Genomic DNA, 24,475 nt, shown 5'->3' with positions numbered 1-24,475 from the left:
CAAGTTCTACTCTGAATGATCGTAAGGTATGGAACATGATCTTCAGAAAGGCAAGAGAGCTGGGTCTCCAACCAAGAATCAGCTACCCAGCAAAACTGACTATATACTTCCAAGGGAAAGTATGGGCATTCAACAAAATAGAAGACTTCCAACTTTTTGCAAAGAAAAGACCAGAGCTCTGTGGAAAGTTTGATACCGAAAATCAAAGAGCAAGGAATACCTGAAAAGGTAAATATTAAGGAAAGGGGAAAAATGTTATTTTCTTTTACTCAAACTCTCTTCTATAAGGACTACATTTATATCAATCTATGTATACTAATATGTGGGGAAAATGTAATGTATAAATAGGGGGTAAAGAAAGACCAAATAGAATAATCGTTCTCACACAAAGATTCACATGGGAAGGGGAGGGGAAGAAAACTCCTATAAGAAGGAGAGGAAGAGAGGGTTTTTTTTTTTTACTTAAACCTCAATCTCAGGGAAATCAACTCTGAGAGGGAAAAACATCCAGATCCATTGGGATCTTGAATTCTATCTTACCCAACAAGGGTAAGGAGAAGGGAAAACCGAGGGGGGGAGGGGGAGAGGGAGAACAAAAAGGGAGGGAAAGAGAAGGGGGAGGGGGAGAGGGAGAACAAAAAGGGAGGGAAAGAGAGGGGGGAGGGGGAGGGAAGAAAAAGGGAGGGACTAAAAAGGGAAACATCAAGGGAGGGGACAAGGGGACTGATTCAAAGTAAATCACTGGACTAAAAGGTAGAGCCGAAGAAGAAAAGGTTAGAATTAGGGAAGGCAATCAAAATGCCAGGGAGTCCACAAATGACAATCATAACTTTGAACGTGAATGGGATGAACTCACCCATAAAATGTAGACGAATAGCAGAATGGATTAGAATCCAAAACCCTACCATATGTTGTCTTCAAGAAACACACATGAGGCGGGTTGACACCCACAAGGTCAGAATTAAAGGATGGAGTAAGACCTTCTGGGCCTCAACTGATAGAAAGAAGGCAGGAGTGGTAATCATGATATCTGATAAAGCCAATGCAAAAATAGACCTGATCAAAAGGGATAGGGAAGGTAATTATATTTTGTTAAAAGGGACTCTAGACAATGAGGAAATATCATTAATCAACATGTATGCACCAAATAATATAGCACCCAAATTTCTAATGGAGAAACTAGGAGAATTGAAGGAAGAAATAGACAATAAAACCATACTAGTGGGAGACTTAAACCAAACATTATCAAATTTAGATAAATCAAATCAAAAAATAAATAAGAAAGAGGTAAAAGAAGTGAATGAAATCTTAGAAAAATTAGAATTAATAGACATATGGAGAAAAATAAATAGGGATAAAAAGGAATACACCTTCTTCTCAGCACCACATGGCACATTCACAAAAATTGACCATACATTAGGTCACAGAAACATAGCACACAAATGCAAAAAAGCAGAAATAATGAATGCAGCCTTCTCAGATCACAAGGCAATAAAAATAATGATTAGTAATGGTACATGGAAAACCAAATCTAAAACCAATTGGAAATTAAACAATATGATACTCCAAAACCGTTTAGTTAAAGAAGAAATCATAGAAACAATTAATAATTTCATCAAGGAAAATGACAATGGCGAAACATCCTTTCAAACCTTTTGGGATGCAGCCAAAGCGGTAATCAGAGGCAAATTCATATCCCTGAAAGCTTATATTAACAAACAAGGGAGAGCAGAGATCAATCAATTGGAAATGCAATTGAAAAAACTCGAAAGCGATCAAATTAAAAACCCCCAGCAGAAAACCAAATTAGAAATCCTAAAAATTAAGGGAGAAATTAATAAAATCGAAAGTGATAGAAGTATTGATTTAATAAATAAGACAAGAAGCTGGTACTTTGAAAAAACAAACAAAATAGACAAAGTACTGGTCAATCTAATTAAAAAAAGGAAGGAAGAAAAGCAAATTCACAGCATTAAAGATGAAAAGGGGGACAGCACCTCCAATGAGGAGGAAATTAAGGCAATCATTAGAAATTACTTTGCCCAATTATATGGCAATAAATACACCAATTTAGGAGAAATGGATGAATATATACAAAAATACAAACTGCCTAGACTAACAGAAGAGGAAATAGAATTCTTAAATAATCCCATATCAGAAATTGAAATCCATCAAGCCATCAAAGAACTTCCTAAGAAAAAATCCCCAGGGCCTGATGGATTCACCTGTGAATTCTATCAAACATTCAGAGAACAGTTAATCCCAATACTATACAAACTATTTGACATAATAAGCAAAGAGGGAGTTCTACCAAACTCCTTTTACGACACAAACATGGTACTGATTCCAAAACCAGGCAGGTCAAAAACAGAGAAAGAAAACTATAGGCCAATCTCCCTAATGAATATAGATGCAAAAATCTTAAATAGGATACTAGCAAAAAGACTCCAGCAAATGATCAGAAGGATCATTCACCATGATTAAGTAGGATTTATACCAGGGATGCAGGGCTGGTTCAACATTAGGAAAACCATCCACATAATTGACCACATCAACAAGCAAACTAGCAAGAACCACATGATTATCTCAATAGATGCAGAAAAAGCCTTTGATAAAATACAACACCCATTCCTATTAAAAACACTAGAAAGCATAGGAATAGAAGGGTCATTCCTAAAAATAATAAACAGTATATATCTAAAACCAACAGCTAATATCATCTGCAATGGGGATAAACTAGATGCATTCCCAATAAGATCAGGAGTGAAACAAGGATGCCCATTATCACCTCTACTATTTGACATTGTACTAGAAACACTAGCAGTAGCAATTAGAGAAGATAAAGGAATTGAAGGCATCAAAATAGGCAAGGAGGAGACCAAGTTATCACTCTTTGCGGATGACATGATGGTCTACTTAAAGAATCCTAGAGATTCAACCAAAAAGCTAATTGAAATAATCAACAACTTTAGCAAAGTTGCAGGATACAAAATAAACCCACATAAATCATCAACTTTTCTATATATCTCCAACACAGCTCAGCAGCAAGAACTAGAAAGAGAAATCCCATTCAAAATCACCTTAGACAAAATAAAATACCTAGGAATCTATCTCCCAAGACAAACACAGGAACTATATGAACACAACTACAAAACACTCGCCACACAACTAAAACTAGACTTGAACAAATGGAAAAAACATTAACTGCTCATGGATAGGACGAGCCAATATAATAAAAATGACCATCCTACCCAAACTTATTTATCTATTTAGTGCCATACCCATTGAACTACCAAAATACTTCTTCACTGATTTAGAAAAAACCATAACAAAGTTCATTTGGAAGAACAAAAGATCAAGGATATCCAGGGAAATAATGAAAAAAAACACATATGATGGGGGCCTTGCAGTCCCTGACCTAAAACTATATTACAAAGCAGCAGTCATCAAAACAATTTGGTACTGGCTAAGAAACAGAAAGGAAGATCAGTGGAATAGACTGGGGGAAAGCAACCTCAGCAAGACAGTATACGATAAACCCAAAGATCCCAGCTTTTGGGACAAAAATCCACTATTCGATAAAAACTGCTGGGAAAATTGGAAGACAGTGTGGGAGAGACTAGGAATAGATCAACACCTCACACCCTACACCAAGATAAATTCAAAATGGGTGAGTGACTTAAACATAAAGAAGGAAACCATAAGTAAATTGGGTAAACACAGAATAGTATACATGTCAGACCTTTGGGAGGGGAAAGGCTTTAAAACCAAGCAAGATATAGAAAGAATCACAAAATGTAAAATAAATAATTTTGACTACATCAAACTAAAAAGCTTTTGTACAAACAAAACCAATATAACTAAAATCAGAAGGGAAACAACAAATTGGGAAAAAATCTTCATAGAAACCTCTGACAAAGGTTTAATTACTCATATTTATAATGAGCTAAATCAATTGTACAAAAAATCAAGCCATTCTCCAATTGATAAATGGGCAAGGGAAATGGATAGGCAGTTCTCAGATAAAGAAATCAAAACTATTAACAAGCACATGAAGAAGTGTTCTACATCTCTTATAATCAGAGAGATGCAAATCAAAACAACTCTGAGGTATCACCTCACACCTAGCAGATTGGCTAACATAACAGCAAAGGAAAGTAATGAATGCTGGAGGGGATGTGGCAATGTAGGGACATTAATTCATTGCTGGTGGAGTTGTGAATTGATCCAACCATTCTGGAGGGCAATTTGGAACTATGCCCAAAGGGCGACAAAAGAATATCTACCCTTTGACCCAGCCATAGCACTGCTGGGTCTGTACCCCAAAGAGATAATGGACACAAAGACTTGTACAAAAATATTGATAGCTGCGCTCTTTGTGGTGGCCCAAAACTGGAAAACGAGGGGATGCCCATCAATTGGGGAATGGCTGAACAAACTGTGGTATATGGTGGTGATGGAGTACTATTGTGCTAAAAGGAATAATAAAGTGGAGAAGTTCCATGGAGACTGGAACAACCTCCAGGAAGTGATGCAGAGCGAGAGGAGCAGAACCAGGAGAACATTGTACACAGAGACAAACACACTGTGGTATCATCGAACGTAATGGACTTCTCCATTAGTGGTGGTGTAATGTCCCTGAACAACTTGCAGGGACCCAGGAGAAAAAAACACCATTCATAAGCAAAGGATAAACTATGGGAGTGGAAACACCGAGAAAAAGCAACTGCCTGAATACAGAGGTTGAGGGGACATGACAGAGGATAGACTCTAAATGAACACTCTAATGCAAATACTATCAACAAAGCAATGGGTTCAAATCAAGAAAACATCTAATGCCCAGTGGACTTACGCGTCGGCTATGGGGGGTGGGGGGGGGGAGGAAAAGAAAATGATCTATGTCTTTAACGAATAATGCTTGGAAATGATCAAATAAAATATATTTAAAAAAAAAGAAATTGTTTATAGAGGGTAAGTGAGAGTGGGAAGTTGTCTGTAACATTAAAGTTATGAACCTGGGTGACTTGAAAGAAAATGGTTACCTACATAATGATATGTAGGATTTGATTTAGGGAGAAAGATAATGAGTTCTGCTTTGAATATATTGAACCTGAGATGTTGTTGAGATATTCCAAAGACTAGGACTCAAGAGAGAGATTAGATCTAGGGATAATTGATAATAGAAGTTGGGGGAAAGACCCACATACTGATGGGATATGACCTGGATGAAAATTTAGTAAAGGAAACTGAGAAAGAATGTTTGATAGATAAGAGTTGAACCAGAAGAAAGCTGTATTATAAAAAACATAAAAGGAAGAAAGTTTATGAGAGAAGAGAGTAAGTGATAATCTTAAGTGCTGCAGAGAGGTCAAAAAGGATGAGGACTGAGAAAAAGTCATTAGATTTGGTAATTAATATCATTTAGTAAATTTGGAAAGGACAGGGCCAGTTGAATGATAATGCTTGAAACCAGATCATTGTTTTCAATCTAAACATGTTCACAGGGCTTTCAACTGAACTTTTAGGACCTGCTGTCTAGACCCTCCCCATCTGAGTCTTCTGTCCTTATATGCTCCAATAGGTGGCTTTTGTACTTTTTTTTTGGTAAAAGTGAGACAATGTCGTGATATAGGGGAAAGAGAAGAAGATTTAGAGCTGGATTGATTCCCAGTCCTGAGCTTTACTATTACTTCTGTGACTCTGGGTAAGTCACTTAATATATCTCAAGCCTCAATTCCTCAGCTTTAAAATAAGGCAGTTGGACTAGATGACTTTTAAGTTTCCTCACCACTGTTAACTTCTTCTGATTCTATAAGTATAATCTTGTTATATTTGGACCAGAACAGAGTACAACGGGAGTATCATCTTCCTTGTCCTGAGCATTACATTTTTATTAATATGCAAGATCATATTTTCTGCCATGTATGCTATTTGTTTGACTGATAATTAGTTTGAGGTCCACTAAAATTATTATGCTTTGTCACCTGAACTATTGTTTGGCACATGTTCTCTAAACTATTCTTGTGAAGGTTGAGAGTTATTGGGGGGGATCATTTGTAAGATATTATGTTTTCTTATTAAATTTCATCTTATTAGAATTGGACCATTATTCTAACCTAGTGAGGTTTTTTTTTTTTTTTTTGGATCCTGATTCTCTCATCAAATATATTACTTCTCTTAATCCAATCTCCTCATTTGACAGAGTCAATTGAGGTTATTTAGCCTTTTAAGTAGTAGAGCTGGGACAAAAGCCCAGGCCTCTTGAAATCTAGTCCAATGCTCTTTCCAAGGCATTGTGCTGATTTCCCATACTAGAAGGTTATTTCTAATTACCTGGCTGAAAGGAAGAACAGTAAGAAAATGACAAAAAAATCAATATTTTTGCCAGAGGTCAAACGTGCAAGAGCTTTTCATAGTTAAACGAGGTTACTGTGTTTTCAAGTTCAGCTAAGTATTTATAATCTCTATGATTTTATTGCTTAGATAATTACCCAACAATGCTTCATCATTTATTTTGTGAATATTATGATTCCCTAATTCATAACATCTTAGAGAGATGGGAAGATAGTAGACTTGTAATCAAAAAGATCTGAAATCAGATCTCAACTCTGGCAATTATTAACTTTGTGACTGTGTGTAAACCACTTAATGTCTTTTCATCTGTAAAATTAAGATATTGGACTAGGTGACTTCTAAGAACTCTTCCTGGGTTGCTCCTGTGACCTACAGTTTTAAGTGGTTATATATCAAAGATAGGCATGTTCCCCCAAGACCATCAAAATGTTTAGAGGGGTGATATTAGGGTGTTTTACTCATTTCAATAGTTATAAACTCAGGAGGCCCATAGAGTTGGATTAAATTAATCAATATTACAAACCAGGAGAAAATCAGTATTTAATCAACTTGGGAAGAATGAAGTGCTTTGAATATTGGTCAAAATCAGGTGACTTCACACAAAAAATATCTTCAGAATAAATGAAAGAATAAGACATATCTTCCTTATCTAGTGGTGAAAGATTCCTAAGAGGAGATCGCTTTGGACTAAGATGAGAAAGTTTGTTACTCTCTTCTCTTCTCCTTCACCGTTCTCCCATGACCTTGTGAACTTTAAAAAGTCAGAAAATTCTTGGTATTGTTGGTATCTGTGTTTACTAAAGTTGGTAGCAATATCTCTAAGGAGCAGTAAGCAGCAGATAACAACCTTTGAAATAGGAGTTGAGTGATTTACACACCAGGGAGAAACTGGACTCCCTGAAGAAACTCATCTTGGGATTCTACAAGAGAACCAACTTTCAGAAAAGAGCAGAGAGCCACACCTGAGGGAATTTTCATGGAGACTATACTAAAGGAGGGGAAAAAAGGTTTCCAGTAATGAGCTGTGAGTTTATCTTTTGGACACATATGCTTTCTAAATATGAGCCCATAGTCTATTGGGATCTGTGGGTGCAAAGGGAGAGCAGAGAAACAGAGATGTTTCTGTTCCAACTCATTTAAGAAATATCATTTTGAAAAGCTAATTTGTCTGCTTAAAATCAATGGGAAAGTGTAATGCTATTGCTGGTGGGAGGCATGGTTCATGGATAACAGACCTAGGAAGACCCATCCCTTAGGATTACTCTTTTGAATTACAAGTTGTAGCAAATAATAATAAAGGACTATATTTGATTGGTAATTGATAACTAAAGATCAGGCAGTTATCTTCTTTTTGTCTACCCTCCCTCCTGTTTCCTCCCTCTTCAGCCTCTTCAGCTTCCCTCCCTCTTTCTTCTTCTTTCTAAATCACTCAGGGTGAATTAATGATGTTTCAAATGAAATACTCTCTTTCCTCTTTATCTTAAATAAGGGATTTATTTGGGGAAGACAGGAAAAGATAGAGAATGGAGGTAAGAGGGTTGGGGATTTTCCTAACACTACAGTGAGCCTTATGTTTGGAGGATGTTGGAATATTGTTCAACTTGAGAGAAATGTCTGATAGGTCTGGAGGTTCGGTCACTATTATCAACAGAGTAAGTCAGAGAGATATCTGGACTTTTGTCCTTCTTTCTTCTGCCTTCAAAGTCACAAGAGACCACCACTCCTTTCTGTCTTCCAGGTTAAAAGACATAACCCTTCAGTTTGTCTCTTCCTTTCCTTCCAACTGCTCTTCCCCGAAACATTCCAAATAGAACCTTCTTTTGACTGACAGGTCATCAGTCTCCACTGCTTCTGTCTTTTGTATGCTTCCCAATTTCTCTCTTCCACATCTGCCTTTTGGGAAACTGGACCACTAGTCTGAGTGGGAATTGGGAAAGGATCACCCTAAGGGGTTGTTACAGGTAAAGAGTTTAGTCTGAATTGGCTATTCAGGGGAATGATATTCAGAACAGGAAGTCAGAATATTTGTACTCAGGATGCTGATGGAAGACTTTAAAATAAAAGTAGCTTATTGTGATTTTGGTGGAAGTGATAACAGAGTTGGTACATGTCACTGAAATCCTTGTGTAATCTCTAGTACTCCTATTTTCTCAAATCAATGGCACTCATGGTAATAGTAGATAGAATATGAGAATTGGAGTCAATAAGAAACAAGTTAAAATCTTATATTCAATATATGCTAGCTTTGTAGCCAAGGACAGGTTATTTACCACTTCTGAACCCCATTTTCCTCATCTATGAAATGGAAATAACTTATTTTAATACCTATTTCACAGGGCTGTTATATATTTTAAATAAAACGAAGTGCTTTGATAATTTTTAAGAGTTAAATAAAATCAGAAACCTAAATACCACAAATATTTGTTAAATATTATTATATACAAGAAACTAGATATTGATGATTTTTTTACAATGAAAAAGATCTACTTTCATGGATCAAAAATTAAATTGAGAGGGGTATATAATATATTACCAATGTGTATAATATAAATTCATTAAGGAGGGAGAAAACATTAGCAACTGAAAGAATAAAGGAAAACAGGTAGGAGGAGATGACACCTGAGCTGAGTTCATTTCTCTAACTCATTTAAATTTTAGTCTGTTCTCTCTTTAAAGAATTTACTCTAACCCTTCTTTTTATTATAGAATTACAGGTCATTAAAGCTAGTTTTTGATGGAAGGGACAATATCATTCAATAGTGTTTCAGCATTGTAAAGAGTGTCCTACATATATTATATTAATGAGTTGTATCAGTTCTGCCTCTGAAATATCACTTGCATGTATTCTTTTTTTGCTTATTAGCCTAATTAGAATTTGTAAGACCTCTTACATGAGCTATGTTGATAGTAATTTAACTAGTTTCCTAGATTCTACTCTATTTAATCTCAATTTTCATACATGCCAAAACAATCTTCCTATTGCATATATCTAATCCCATCACTTTTCCTGTTCTAAAACATCCAGTGACTCCCTATTGCTTTCCAAATAAAAGACAAAAGCATAAGCCCAGCTAACCATCCATAATTTAACTCTAAACTATCTTTTCAATTTTCTTTTGTTTTACTCTCATATGCTATATATTCTGATGAATTTCAGATAACTCACAATTCTTCCATTTTATTTTGTCCTTTCTTGCTTCCATATGTTTCTACATACTGTTCCACATGCTAGGAAATGACTATCTCCATCTTAATTTGTCAAAATTATTTTCTTCTTTCAATTCTCAACTTCAGGCACCAGATCTCCTTCATATCCTTAATTGTCTCCATCTTGAAGTAGTGTCCTTCCCTCTTCAGATATCTCAGGGCAATGATTGACTTGTTCTACCAGTATCATTAGACTATAATTACTTGAATACAGATTATTACCTTTACAAGAAGTTTCGTTTTTTGAGGGCAGCAAATGAATCTCATCTTTGTATTCTTAGATCTAAGCTAAGGACTTTGTATACAGTATGTACAAATCCATTTAGCCTTCTTTTTTTTTTTAAACCCTTACCTTCCATCTTAGAATCAGTACTATGTATTTGTTCTAAGGCAGAAGAATGGTAAGGGCTAGGCATTGGGGGTTAAGGGATTTGCCCAGGGTCACACAGCTAGGAAATATCTCTGGCCAGATTTGAACCTAAATCTCTAAATCTACTGAGTCACCTAGCTGTCCTCTTCCTTTAGGCTTCTTACTCTGTCCCTTAAGCTCCATCTTTCCACAAGTAAGTTCTTTCTCTCTTTTGAGGAAGTATTCTAGGCAGTCATCCTTCATTCCTTTCCTTGTTACATACCTTACCTACATTACTTTACTACTATGTCATAAGTTTCCTTCTCTTCTTTCCCCCTCTGATTTTCAGCTCCTTTTGATGTATGTAAGCTCCTTGAGGACAGATACAACCTTTCTTTTTCTTCAGTATCTGAAAATGGAAAGAGCTAAAGAAAAGCTTGTTGATTTTACTTGACTTGACCCATGACTCAGACCTAGTTTGAATAGAATAGAATTGAACTGAATTATTTAATATTTATTGATGAATATGAAGACTTATTATTTGTATCAATAACTTGATGTTTCTCTCTTTTTGATCCATTGTTCACCACAGAGCAGAGAAGTCAATAAGCAGAAATACTTCTAATTTTTGTAGGCAGGAGATATAAGAAAAGTTGAGTATTAAATAAGCATATATTGGGACGGAGGCAGGAGTTGAGGGAGTAAGTTTATATGTCCAATATTGTTCTAAGCCCAGTATGGGATCTTATCCCATCTTATCTTATCTTAAAAGGGAAGTATGCTCCCTGCCAATGAGGAATTTTCAATTATAAAAAAAAAACTAAACTGAACTCAATGAAATGAAATTATAGCAGAAATGTTTTGTACTACTTAATGAGATTACAACTATTTGTGCAGTAGGATCTAAGTAATCACTTGATCAAGGGAGTAGTTAAGGGACACTTTATGAAAAAGAAAGGGTTTAAATTGAGCCTTAAAGTAGGAGTAGGTCTGAGATTAGTGGAGGGAGCAATGGAGAGTGCTTCAGATGAACTAGGAGCAAAAGCATTGAGGCTAGAAAGAGTAGAGACCAGGAAAGAACTATGATAAGTCTAGTACCACTAGCCTGTATTATGGAGGAAAGGCAAATGAGGCTTTGTACAGAGAGGTTAAATGGAAGGAGGTGTTGATAGTCAGAGAGAAGAATTTTACCTTAGGCAAAGGATCTTAGCAATTTCCTTGGTGTCCCTAGTATCCACAGCTTTCCATTGATGGTTGGTTGACTAAGGTTCAGGAGGATAGATTGTTGTTGAAGGAACTATCTTTAGGACATTGAAGATCTTTCATTGAATTCCCCCCAAATTCTTAGTAATCCTGCTTGTCCCTCAGTTCTTAAATGCTGTCCATTCACTGACTGTGGTCTCTGTGAGCTTCAACCTTTACTTTTTATTCTTTTGATTTCCATTCCTTTTTTTTTAAAACCCTTACCTTCCATCTTGGAGTCAATATGTGTATTGGCTCCAAGGCAGAAGAGTGGAAAGGGCTAGGCAATGGGGGTTAAGTGACTTGCCCAGGGTCACACAGCTGGGAAGTGTTTGAGGCCAGATTTGAACCCAGGACCTCCCATCTCTAGGCCTGGCTCTCAATCCACTGAGCTACCCAGCTGCCCCCTTGACTTCCATTCTTAATGGTTGTAGCCTGTGATGAAGGAAGATATTTCTCTATCTTCCCTTCTCTCCATTTCCCCAGCAACAGAGAATCTTCTAGGAGTAAAATTACATAGTGAGCAGAGGCTATGTTTACCTAGGTGAGCCCAAGACTAGACTATTTTGACCTCTTGATCCTACCTTCCTTCATGTACTTTACATACCATGTCTAAGAGCTAACCAATTACAATTGCTCCCAAGAATGGGCATTTCTAGCCATTGGAGATCCATGAATTTGAGAATTCCTAAGTTTGAATCAGATTTTGACAAAATCTATATAATATATATAATATGTTTTCTTAAGAAGTTATTTCTTGGAAGAGAAGAGGACCATCAATTATAGCATACTATAGCCATGTCATCAGGGCCAGGGGATTTGAACTTTGCCAGATTTATATTATTGCTTTGACCCTACTCAAATGGTGCAGATCAGAGATAAATGGGACATGTTTGTTAAATATAAATGGTCTTTAAATTGCAAAGGCATCTATTGACTCTACTGGGGCTATTTGAATGTTTTATGTCTCTTATATTTACACATATGAGCCAATGAGTTCTTGGCATCTTATACATTTTCTGTGGTAGATAAAATAAAAGTTGTTCAATATCTGATATATATGTTCATCATGTGCCTATGCAGCAACAAACCCCTGTTATCCACATTTGGGGATGCTTAGACATGAGCTATGCATAAGTTTTGTTTCAGAAATTCCCCTGGAATTTTACTTGGGAAAAGGCTGGGGGAAAGATGGAACAGAGCCAAAGAGATGTACAGCTTCTGTCTTTGGCATCAGATTCTCAAGATCAAGTTGAGTCTTTGTGAACCCAGATACAAAGGTATGCTGATGATTCTAGTCACATGCATTATGATTAATGTTGTAGTAGTGATGGTAGGGTGGAAAATCTTAGTAAATGTTCATTTAGAAGCAAGAAGAATAAAACAGGAATCAGTCTTTAAATATTCTTCCAGTGACCTAGGTTAGGACTTCCAAGTTTTTTTCTGGACTCCTTATTCTCCTTTATTTATTCATTTTGTCTAAAATCATCAAGACTGGTGCTGAGTAAGAAATAGAGATATTAATCAGTAGAGCAAACTAGGTACACAATATACAGAAGCAAACAAATATGCATAGTCATTTAATATCGAAAAAACTCAAACATCCCAACTATTAGAAGAATCCTCTATTTGAGAAAAACTGTTGGGGAAAACCAGATGTAATCTGGTAGGAACTAGGCACAGACTAATTTGCCTGTTTCTTGCAAGGGATCACCATTTTTCCAAACATCTTCCACAGACGTGAGGCCACAACCAACACCTCTCTCTCCTTTGCCTCCCATATTTCGTCAATCACTAAGCCGTGTCCATTGTTCTACCCCAGTACCTCTGACATCTCTTCCCTTCTTTCCACTCAGCCAGCCACCCTTGTTGTTGTCTCCCTCAATGGTTCTCACCAGGCATATTGCTATAACCTTCTTATTATTGAACTTGATTCTAAACTACATATCTGCCCATGTTATTCCTGTTAACAAACTTCCAGTGGTTCCTCATTCCTCTACCATGAAATGCATTCTCCTCTGGAATTTAAAATCCCACCCAATTTGTCTCAAACCTAAGTTTCCAAGTTTATTACACATTAATTCCTTTCCTGCATTTTGCATTCTAGAAGATTGACTTAGATGCTATTTCCCATGCATAGCAATCTATCTCTTGCCTCTACATCTTTCAGGGCAGTCTGATCCCCATGCTGGGGATTTCCTACTACCCTGTGCCTTCGAAAACACCTGGCTTCCATTAAAGCTCAACTCAGGTGGAATCCCTTCATGAGATCTTTCCTTATCACTGAGCTGCTATAGCAGTTCCTTCATATTACTTTGTATCTTATCTATCTAAAAAATAAATATGTAGGTTATATCACACACATACACACATATTTATGTAATATTTAGTTAAATGGGTAAAAATTATATTCTTTGATTGAATGTGAGATTCTTGAGGTCAAAAATTTTCATTTTTGTCTTTGGATCCTTAACAGCAAATATAATAGGTGCTCAATTCAGTGCCTGAAACATAGTTACTGATTAATAAATGCTAATTGATTGATTGATTTCTTGATAACTTTTTGTTGGTTGACTGATAAAATCTTAAAAACATATCACCATAGGGGGCAGCTGGGTAGCTCAGTGGATTGAGAGCCAGGTCTGGAGATGGGAGGTCCTAGGTTCAAATCTGACCTCAGACACTTTTCAGCTGTGTGACCCTAAGCAAGTCACTTGACCCCCATTGCCCAGCCCTTACCACTCTTCTGCCTTGGAACCAATACACAGGATTCTAAGACAGAAGGTAAGGGTTTTAAAAAGAAAAACAAACAAACAACAAAACAAAACAAAACAAAACAAAACATATCACCATGAAGGTAAGATACAAAGAGACAGATTTGCATTAGTTGTAAAACAACAACAACAACAAAACATAAAAACTTCCTACCAATAGATATTGTTCCCAAGTAGCTTTCTTTGGGAGATTTTGGTTTCTTCCTCATTGGAGACTTTTAAACAATAGCTGAATGACCACTTGTAGAGGTGATTGTTGTTAAGGTAAAAGTTATAAAGATACTATCCAAGACCCTTCCAACTTTCAAAGTCTCTGATAAGTTAGATCTGGAAAGGGCTGTAGATTTTATACTCCTAGAGCTAAAGTTGACCTTAGAATCCTAAATGACAGAGCAAAGTATGTTAAAACAGAGCACAGCAGGAAGGCACCCTGAGCTTAGTTAGCCTATCCCATACATTTTGCATAGGAGGAAGGTGAACTTCTGAAGAGGAAAGTGACTTCTCTACAGAATAGGGAAAGCTGATGAAAATCCCTGCCAAATACAGCTTTGTGAGCTGTACCACAAAGCCCTCTAATGAGTCAGACTTAGTTTATTAAGCATACTTGAAAATTGGCTGAATTGCTTGATTTGGTAAATAAAAAAATTATATGGTACATTTAATCAGGCCTCCTTTAAGGAACAAATGTCATTAAATACCACTTAATTAGTCGGTTTTGCAGCCGGACTGTGTGAAAAATTATATCCTTGACAACTACAAAACATTTTTAAGGTCAAATGTGGCGAATAAAAATACCATTGGGTACCCTCTGGTAATAGACTATAGTAAAGTGCAAGTCATTTCCATCCACTGAAAAGATTCATTCTGAATAAGTTAATCTGATCCTCAAGGCCATCCTCTTGGGTAGCCTCTTAGGTATAGAAACAAAACAGCAATTAAAAAAAAAAAACCTGACCACACACATACACACACACACACACACACACACACACACACACACACACAGAGTCGCACCCTCTAAAACATTTTATCACCATATGAATTCATTTTGTGAGAATAACAAATTTTCCCTTGCCTAGTATACTACTGTATACTACTGTATGTAGTGTTCTACTAAGAAAATATGCCAGGGATGTGGGAAAAGAATCCACATAAGAAAGGACAGCTAAATGAATCAGTAGAGAGAGCATCTGCCTGGAGTCAGGACAACTCATCTTTTTTACATTTACTACCTGTATGAGCCTGGGCAAGTCACTTAATTCTGCCTCAGGTTCCTCATCTATAAAATGAACTAGAAAAGGAAATGTCAAAATAATTCCTGTATCTTCACCAAGAAAATCCCAAAAGGGGCTTACAAAGAGGAGGACATCACTGAAAAGAAAGAACAACAAAAAAAAATGACACAAAATATGAAAAAAGATGATAGGGAAATTGATTGGGAAAGTTCTGGGTTAGGAGTAAGACTACTTAGGTGATATACTGAATCCTTTTATTAACTTGCTTGGTGACCATGAAGAAATCACAAGATCACAGGATTTAAAGCTGGAAAGGGCCTTAGAGATCATCTAGTTCACCTCTTTCATTTTACATGATCTTCAGAGATATGCTGAAGTCAGGTCCAACTGTCTCAAGAGAGCTGATTGTTCAATTTTTATTGTGACCATTTATACATTGGACATAATCAAACATGAAAATTAAGGTTTACCATTTTGTATTGTTGACTATGTAGACTTAAGTGATGAAAAATATTAGTCATGCAATTAAATTTAAATGTGTGTTTCATGTCCTTCACCTCTACCCCCACCTCCCTGAGTGCTGGTTATTAAACATTTATCAAAATAACCCTTGCACTCCCTTTGAGCTACTCCCCCCCAACCTGTACTGATCTTTGGGTCTCCTAGAAGATGACTCTCACAGGTTAAAGGGACTACCGGTTCTACATTCATAAAACTATAGCTCATAAGTACCTGCTACTGTTTATTTTTTGATCGTCAGCCAAAGAATATAATTAACTCAATGAAAAAAAAACTTACTGAACTAAAAAAAAAGTAAGTAATATAGTAAAAAATCTTTGAAAAAAAAATTCTCCCTTCATAGATGGAGTGTACTTTCTTCCACAAATATTGAAAGCCTCATTGGACAGACTGACTATCTATAGAGTTCTCAAGTGGAGAGGCAATTAGGTATGGGAAAGATGGGCCAAGAGGAAGGAATATACATTTATATAGTGCCTTCTATGGGCCAGACTCTGTGCTGACCATTTTTTCATTTTTTATTTATTTATTTTTTTAAACATTATTTTATTTGGTCATCTTCAAACATTATTCGTTAGAAACAAAGATTATTTTCTTTTCCTCCCCCCACCCCCTTCCCATTGGTGATGTGTGATTGCTCTGGTATCACATGTGTCCTTGGTCTGAACTCTTTTCCATGTTGTTGGTATTTGCATTAAGGTGTTCATTTAGAGTCATTCCTCAATCATATCCCCTAAACCCCTGTAGTCAAGCTGTTGCTTTTCATCGGTGTTTTTACTCCCACTATTTGTTCTCTGCTTGTGGATAGTGCTTTTGTCTCATTGATCCCTGCAGATTATTCAGGGACATTGCATTGACACTAATGGAGAAGTCCATTATGTTCAATTGTACCACAGTGTATCAGTCTCTGTGTACAATGTTCTCCTGGTTCTGCTCCTTTCGCTCTGCATCACTTCCTGGAGGTTGTTCCAGTCTCCATGGAATTCCTCCACTTTATTATTCCTTTTAGCACAATAGTATTCCATCACCAACATATACCACAATTTGTTCAGCCATTCTCCAATTGAAGGGCATCCCCTCATTTTCCAAGTTTTGGCCACCACAAAGAGCACAGCTATGAATATTCTTGTACAAGTCTTTTTCCTTATTATCTCTTTGGGGTACAAACCCAGCAGTGCTATGACTGGATCAAAGGGTAGGCAGTCTTTTAGCACTCTTTGGGCCTAGTTCCAAATTGCCCTCCAGAATGGTTGGATCAATTCACAACCCCACCAGCAATGAATTAATGTCCCAACTTTGCCACATCCCCTCCAGCATTCATTACTTTCCTTTGCTGTCATGTTAGCCAATCTGCTAGGTGTGAGGTGATACCTCAGAGTTGTTTTGATTTGCATCTCTCTGATAATCAGAGATTTAGAACACTTTTTCATGTACTTATTAATAGTTTTGATTTCTTTATCTGAAAACTGCCTATCCATGTCCCTTGCCCATTTATCAATTGGAGAATGGCTTGATTTTTTGTACAATTGATTTAGCTCTTTGTAAATTTGAGTAATTAAACCTTTGTCAGAGGTTTTTATGAAGATTGTTCCCCAATTTGTTGCTTCCCTTCTGATTTTAGTTACATTGGTTTTGTTTGTACAAAAGCTTTTTAATTTGATGTAGTCAAAATTATTTATTTTACATTTTGTGACTCTCTAAGTCTTGCTTGGTTTTAAAATCTTTCCCTTCGCAAAGGTCTGACATGCATACTATTCTGTGTTCACCTAATTTACTTATAGTTTCCTTCTTTATGTTCAAGTCATTCACCCATTCTGAGTTTATCTTGGTGTAGGGTGTGAGGTGTTGATCCAAACCTAATCCCTCCCATACTGTCTTCCAGTTTTCCCAGCAGTTTTTCTAAAATAGTGGATTTTTGTCCCAAAAGCTGGGGTCTTTGGGTTTGTCATAGACTGTCTTGCTGAGGTCACTTATCCCAAGTCTTTTCCACTGATCCTCCTTTCTGTCTCTTAGCCAGTACCAAATTGTTTTGATGACCACGGCTTTAAAATATAGTTTGAGATCTGGGACTGCTAGGCCCCCTTCCTTTGTATTTTTTTCTTCATTATTTCCCTGGATATCCTTGATCTTTTTTTTCTTATAAATGAACTGTTATGGTTTTTTCTAATTCAGTAAAACAAATTTTTGGAAGTTCAATGGGTATGGCACTAAATAGATAGATAAGTTTGGGTAGGATGGTCATTTCTATTATATTGGCTCATCCTGCCCATGAGCAGTTAATGTTTTTCCAATTCCTCAAATAAGCATTTTTTTTAAAATATATTTTATTTGATCATTTCCAAGCATTATTCGTTAAAGACATAGATCATTTTCTTTTCTACCCCCACACCCCCCATAGCCGACGCGTAAGTCCACTGGGCATTAGATGTTTTCTTGATTTGAACCCATTGCTTTGTTGATAGTATTTGCATTAGAGTGTTCATTTAGAGTCTCTCCTCTGTCATGTCCCCTCAACCTCTGTATTCAGGCAGTTGCTTTTTCTCGGTGTTTCCACTCCCATAGTTTATCCTTTGCTTATGAATGGTGTTTTTTTTCTCCTGGATCCCTGAAAGTTGTTCAGGGACATTACACCGCCCCTAATGGAGAAGTCCATTACGTTCGATTATACCACAGTGTATTAGTCTCTGTGTACAATGTTCTCCTGGTTCTGCTCCTCTCGCTCTGCATCACTTCCTGGAGGTTGTTCCAGTCTCCATGGAACTTCTCCACTTTATTATTCCTTTGAGCACAATAGTATTCCATCACCAACATATACCACAGTTTGTTCAGCCATTCCCCAATTGATGGGCATCCCCTCGTTTTCCAGTTTTGGGCCACCACAAAGAGCGAAGCTATGAATATTTTTGTACAAGTCTTTGTGTCCATTATCTCTTTGGGGTACAGACCCAGCAGTGCTATGGCTGGGTCAAAGGGTAGATATTCTTTTGTCGCCCTTTGGGCATAGTTCCAAATTGCCCTCCAGAATGGTTGGATCAGTTCACAACTCCACCAGCAATGAATTAATGTCCCTACTTTGCCACATCCCCTCCAGCATTCATTACTTTCCTTTGCTGTTATGTTAGCCAATCTGCTAGGTGTGAGGTGATACCTCAGAGTTGTTTTGATTTGCATCTCTCTGATTATAAGAGATGTAGAACACTTCTTCATGTGCTTGTTAATAGTTTTGATTTCTTTATCTGAGAACTGCCTATCCATTTCCCTTGCCCATTTATCAATTGGAGAATGGCTTGATTTTTTGTACAATTGATTTAGCTCATTATAAATATGAGTAATTAAACCTTTGTCAGAGGTTTCTATGAAGATTTTTTCCCAATTTGTTGTTTCCCTTCTGATTTTAGTTATATTGGTTTTGTTTGTACAAAAGCTTTTTAGTTTGATGTAGTCAAAATTATTTATTTTACATTTTGTGATTCTTTCTATATCTTGCTTGGTTTTAAAGCCTTTCCCCTCCCAAAGGTCTGACATGTATACTATTCTGTGTTTACCCAATTTACTTATGGTTTCCTTCTTTATGTTTAAGTCACTCACCCATTTTGAATTTATCTTGGTGTAGGGTGTGAGGTGTTGATCTATTCCTAGTCTCTCCCACACTGTCTTCCAATTTTCCCAGCAGTTTTTATCGAATAGTGGATTTTTGTCCCAAAAGCGGGGATCTTTGGGTTTATCGTATACTGTCTTGCTGAGGTCGTTTTCCCCCAGTCTATTCCACTGATCTTCCTTTCTGTTTCTTAGCCAGTACCAAATTGTTTTGATGACTGCTGCTTTGTAATATAGTTTGAGGTCTGGGACTGCAAGGCCCCCATCATATGTGTTTTTTTTCATTATTTCCCTGGATATCCTTGATCTTTTGTTCTTCCAAATGAACTTTGTTATGGTTTTTTCTAAATCAGTGAAGAAGTATTTTGGTAGTTCAATGGGTATGGCACTAAATAGATAAATAAGTTTGGGTAGGATGGTCATTTTTATTATATTGGCTCGTCCTATCCATGAGCAGTTAATGTTTTTCCAATTGTTCAAGTCTAGTTTTAGTTGTGTGGCGAGTGTTTTGTAGTTGTGTTCATATAGTTCCTGTGTTTGTCTTGGGAGATAGATTCCTAGGTATTTTATTTTGTCTAAGGTGATTTTGAATGGGATTTCTCTTTCTAGTTCTTGCTGCTGAGCTGTGTTGGAGATATATAGAAAAGCTGATGATTTATGTGGGTTTATTTTGTATCCTGCAACTTTGCTAAAGTTGTTGATTATTTCAATTAGCTTTTTGGTTGAATCTCTAGGATTCTTTAAGTAGACCATCATGTCATCCGCAAAGAGTGATAACTTGGTCTCCTCCTTGCCTATTCTGATACCTTCAATTTCTTTATCTTCTCTAATTGCTACTGCTAGTGTTTCTAGTACAATGTCAAATAGTAGAGGTGATAATGGGCATCCTTGTTTCACTCCTGATCTTATTGGGAATGCATCTAGTTTATCCCCATTGCAGATGATATTAGCTGTTGGTTTTAGATATATACTGTTTATTATTTTTAGGAATGACCCTTCTATTCCTATGCTTTCTAGTGTTTTTAATAGGAATGGGTGTTGTATTTTATCAAAGGCTTTTTCTGCATCTATTGAGATAATCATGTGGTTCTTGCTAGTTTGCTTGTTGATGTGGTCAATTATGTGGATGGTTTTCCTAATGTTGAACCAGCCCTGCATCCCTGGTATGAATCCTACTTGATCATGGTGAATGATCCTTCTGATCACTTGCTGGAGTCTTTTTGCTAGTATCCTATTTAAAATTTTTGCATCTATATTCATTAGGGAGATTGGTCTATAGTTTTCTTTCTCTGTTTTTGACCTGCCTGGTTTTGGAATCAGTACCATGTTTGTGTCGTAAAAGGAGTTTGGTAGAACTCCCTCTTTGCTTATTATGTCAAATAGTTTGTATAGTATTGGGGTTAACTGTTCTCTGAATGTTTGATAGAATTCACAGGTGAATCCATCAGGCCCTGGGGATTTTTTCTTAGGAAGTTCTTTGATGGCTTGATGGATTTCAATTTCTGATATGGGATTATTTAAGAATTCTATTTCCTCTTCTGTTAGTCTAGGCAGTTTGTATTTTTGTATATATTCATCCATTTCTCCTAAATTGGTGTATTTATTGCCATATAATTGGGCAAAGTAATTTCTAATGATTGCCTTAATTTCCTCCTCATTGGAGGTGCTGTCCCCCTTTTCATCTTTAATGCTGTGAATTTGCTTTTCTTCCTTCCTTTTTTTAATTAGATTGACCAGTACTTTGTCTATTTTGTTTGTTTTTTCAAAGTACCAGCTTCTTGTCTTATTTATTAAATCAATAGTTCTATCACTTTCGATTTTATTAATTTCTCCCTTAATTTTTAGGATTTCTAATTTGGTTTTCTGCTGGGGGTTTTTAATTTGATCGCTTTCGAGTTTTTTCAATTGCATTTCCAATTGATTGATCTCTGCTCTCCCTTGTTTGTTAATATGAGCTTTCAGGGATATGAATTTGCCTCTGATTACCGCTTTGGCTGCATCCCAAAAGGTTTGAAAGGATGTTTCGCCATTGTCATTTTCCTTGATGAAATTATTAATTGTTTCTATGATTTCTTCTTTAGCTAAACGGTTTTGGAGTATCATATTGTTTAATTTCCAATTGGTTTTAGATTTGGTTTTCCATGTACCATTACTAATCATTATTTTTATTGCCTTGTGATCTGAGAAGGCTGCATTCATTATTTCTGCTTTTTTGCATTTGTGTGCTATGTTTCTGTGACCTAATGTATGGTCAATTTTTGTGAATGTGCCATGTGGTGCTGAGAAGAAGGTGTATTCCTTTTTATCCCTATTTATTTTTCTCCATATGTCTATTAATTCTAATTTTTCTAAGATTTCATTCACTTCTTTTACCTCTTTCTTATTTATTTTTTGATTTGATTTATCTAAATTTGATAATGGTTGGTTTAAGTCTCCCACTAGTATGGTTTTATTGTCTATTTCTTCCTTCAATTCTCCTAGTTTCTCCATTAGAAATTTGGGTGCTATATTATTTGGTGCATACATGTTGATTAATGATATTTCCTCATTGTCTAGAGTCCCTTTTAACGAAATATAATTACCTTCCCTATCCCTTTTGATCAGGTCTATTTTTGCATTGGCTTTATCAGATATCATGATTACCACTCCTGCCTTCTTTCTATCAGTTGAGGCCCAGAAGGTCTTACTCCATCCTTTAATTCTGACCTTGTGGGTGTCAACCCGCCTCATGTGTGTTTCTTGAAGACAACATATGGTAGGGTTTTGGATTCTAATCCATTCAGCTATCCGTCTACGTTTTATGGGTGAGTTCATCCCATTCACGTTCAAAGTTATGATTGTCATTTGTGGACTCCCTGGCATTTTGATTGCCTTCCCTAATTCTAACCTTTTCTTCTTCGGCTCTACCTTTTAGTCCAGTGATTTACTTTGAATCAGTCCCCCTTGTCCCCTCCCTTGATGTTTCCCTTTTTAGTCCCTCCCTTTTTGTTCCCTCCCCCTCCCCCCTCTCTTTCCCTCCCTTTTTGTTCTCCCTCTCCCCCTCCCCCCCTTGGTTTTCCCTTCTCCTTACCCTTGTTGGGTAAGATAGAATTCAAGATCCCAATGGATCTGGATGTTTTTCCCTCTCAGAGTTGATTTCCCTGAGATTGAGGTTTAAGTAACCCCCCCCCCTCTTCCTCTCCTTCTTATAGGAGTTTTCTTCCCCTCCCCTTCCCCTGTGAATCTTTGTGTGAGAACCATTATTCTATTTGGTCTTTCTTTACCCCCTATTTATACATTACATTTTCCCCACATATTAGTATACATAGGTTGATATAAATGTAGTCCTTATAGAAGAGAGTTTGAGTAAAAGAAGATAACATTTTTCCCCTTTCCTTAATATTTACCTTTTCAGGTATTCCTTGCTCTTTGATTTTCGGTATCAAACTTTCCACAGAGCTCTGGTCTTTTCTTTGCAAAAAGTTGGAAGTCTTCTATTTTGTTGAATGCCCATACTTTCCCTTGGAAGTATATAGTCAGTTTTGCTGGGTAGCTGATTCTTGGTTGGAGACCCAGCTCTCTTGTCTTTCTGAAGATCATGTTCCATGCCTTACGATCATTCAGCGTAGAACTTGCAAGGTCTTGTGTGATCCTGATTGGCATTCCTTTATATCTAAATTGTCTTTTTCTGGCTTCCTGTAGGATTTTTTCTTTTGTTTGATAGCTTTGGAATTTGGCAATTACATTCCTGGGAGTTGTCTTTTGGGGGTTTAGTGTAGAAGGTGTTCTGTGAGCTCTGTCAGTGGATGTATTGCCCCCTTGTTCTAGAATCTCTGGGCAATTTTCTTTGATTATATCTTGTATCACCATGTCCAGTTTGGTGTTTATTTCTGGCTTTTCTGGGAGTCCAATTATTCTTAAATTTTCTCTTCTCCCCCTGTTTTCCAGATCTATCACCTTGTCGGTGAGATATTTTATGTTCTCTTCTAATTTCTTGGTGTTTTGGCTTTGCTTTATTAGTTCTTGCTTTAAAGCCTGGTTTTCTTTTACAGTTTGGTCAAACTGGTTTTGTAGATGCGTGAATTTCTTTTGCATCATTTCCCACTTTTCCTCCCAGAGGGCTTCCATCTTTTTGGTCCTTTCTGATTCAAATTCTTCATGGGTTTGTGGAGAGTTTCTATTTCCTTTGGAAGATTTTGGAGAATTTTCTTGTATATCTTCTTCTATCTGCTCTGTATTTTGTATTTTGGCTCCATAGAATGTGTCCAGAGTCGCCCCTTTCTTCTTATTTTTCTTGGTATTTTGGGGCTTCTGTGCTTCTGTGGAGTTTGTCATCTCTGAACGTGGAGGATTGGCTTTTCTTGTCTTTGTCTGGTGATCAGAGGCTTTAGTCCTGGGCAGATGTTGGTTCTATGAGCGTTCCCTGGGTTAAACTGAATATGCCTCACTGGAACTGGAATGGAAGGGTCGGACCACGAGGCCACACTCTCCCCCTGGCTCGATTTCCGGAAGTTGCCTTCAGAATCCCTGGCCGTGAGGCTGTTTCGTCAGCCTGCGGGGGGATGGGCTGCCGCTTCCCCAAGCTCAGAGAGCACAGACTTTCACTGAGACTTGGATAGCAGGATCCAGCCCGTGAGGCTGTCTTGCCCGCCCTGAGGGTTGCTGTTGTTTTGACCAGCTCTCTGCAGCGGAGGACCCAGGCAGTAACTTTCACCCGGACCGACCAGCTCTTTGCAGCGGAGGCCCCAGGCAGTAACTTTCACCCGGACCAACCGGCTCTCTGCAGCGGAAGCCCCAGGCAGTAACTTTCACCCGGACTGGGACTTGGGTAGAAGACCCTGAGGGTTGTTGTTCCTCAGACCCTGCTCTCTGAGCCCGGAGCGGCTGCCGCTTCCGGGAGCCTTGGATTCTGCGCTCCTACCCCTGAGGTCCGAGGGATCTCGGGTTCTGGCTTTTAAGGGGAGCCGTACCTTTTGAACCGGGTCCAGGTCCAGGAGGAGGGTTCCCAGGGTCTGTGCTGTTGATCGTTTTGAATTTCGGCGCCTTAGGAGCTTCTAGTTTGAGATTGGTCAGGAAGGGTTTTCCGGAGATCTGAACTTCAGCTTTCTCTAAGCCGCCATCTTAACCGGAAGTCCAAATAAGCATTTTTACAAATATTATTCAATTTCATTATCACAATAACCTTGTGAAATAAATGCTTTTATTTTTCCCATGTTACA

Source organism: Monodelphis domestica, chromosome 3 (genome assembly GCF_027887165.1).
Source record: "Monodelphis domestica isolate mMonDom1 chromosome 3, mMonDom1.pri, whole genome shotgun sequence".
Classification (NCBI taxonomy): Eukaryota; Metazoa; Chordata; class Mammalia; order Didelphimorphia; family Didelphidae; genus Monodelphis; species Monodelphis domestica.
This window is presented reverse-complemented; position numbering follows the sequence as displayed.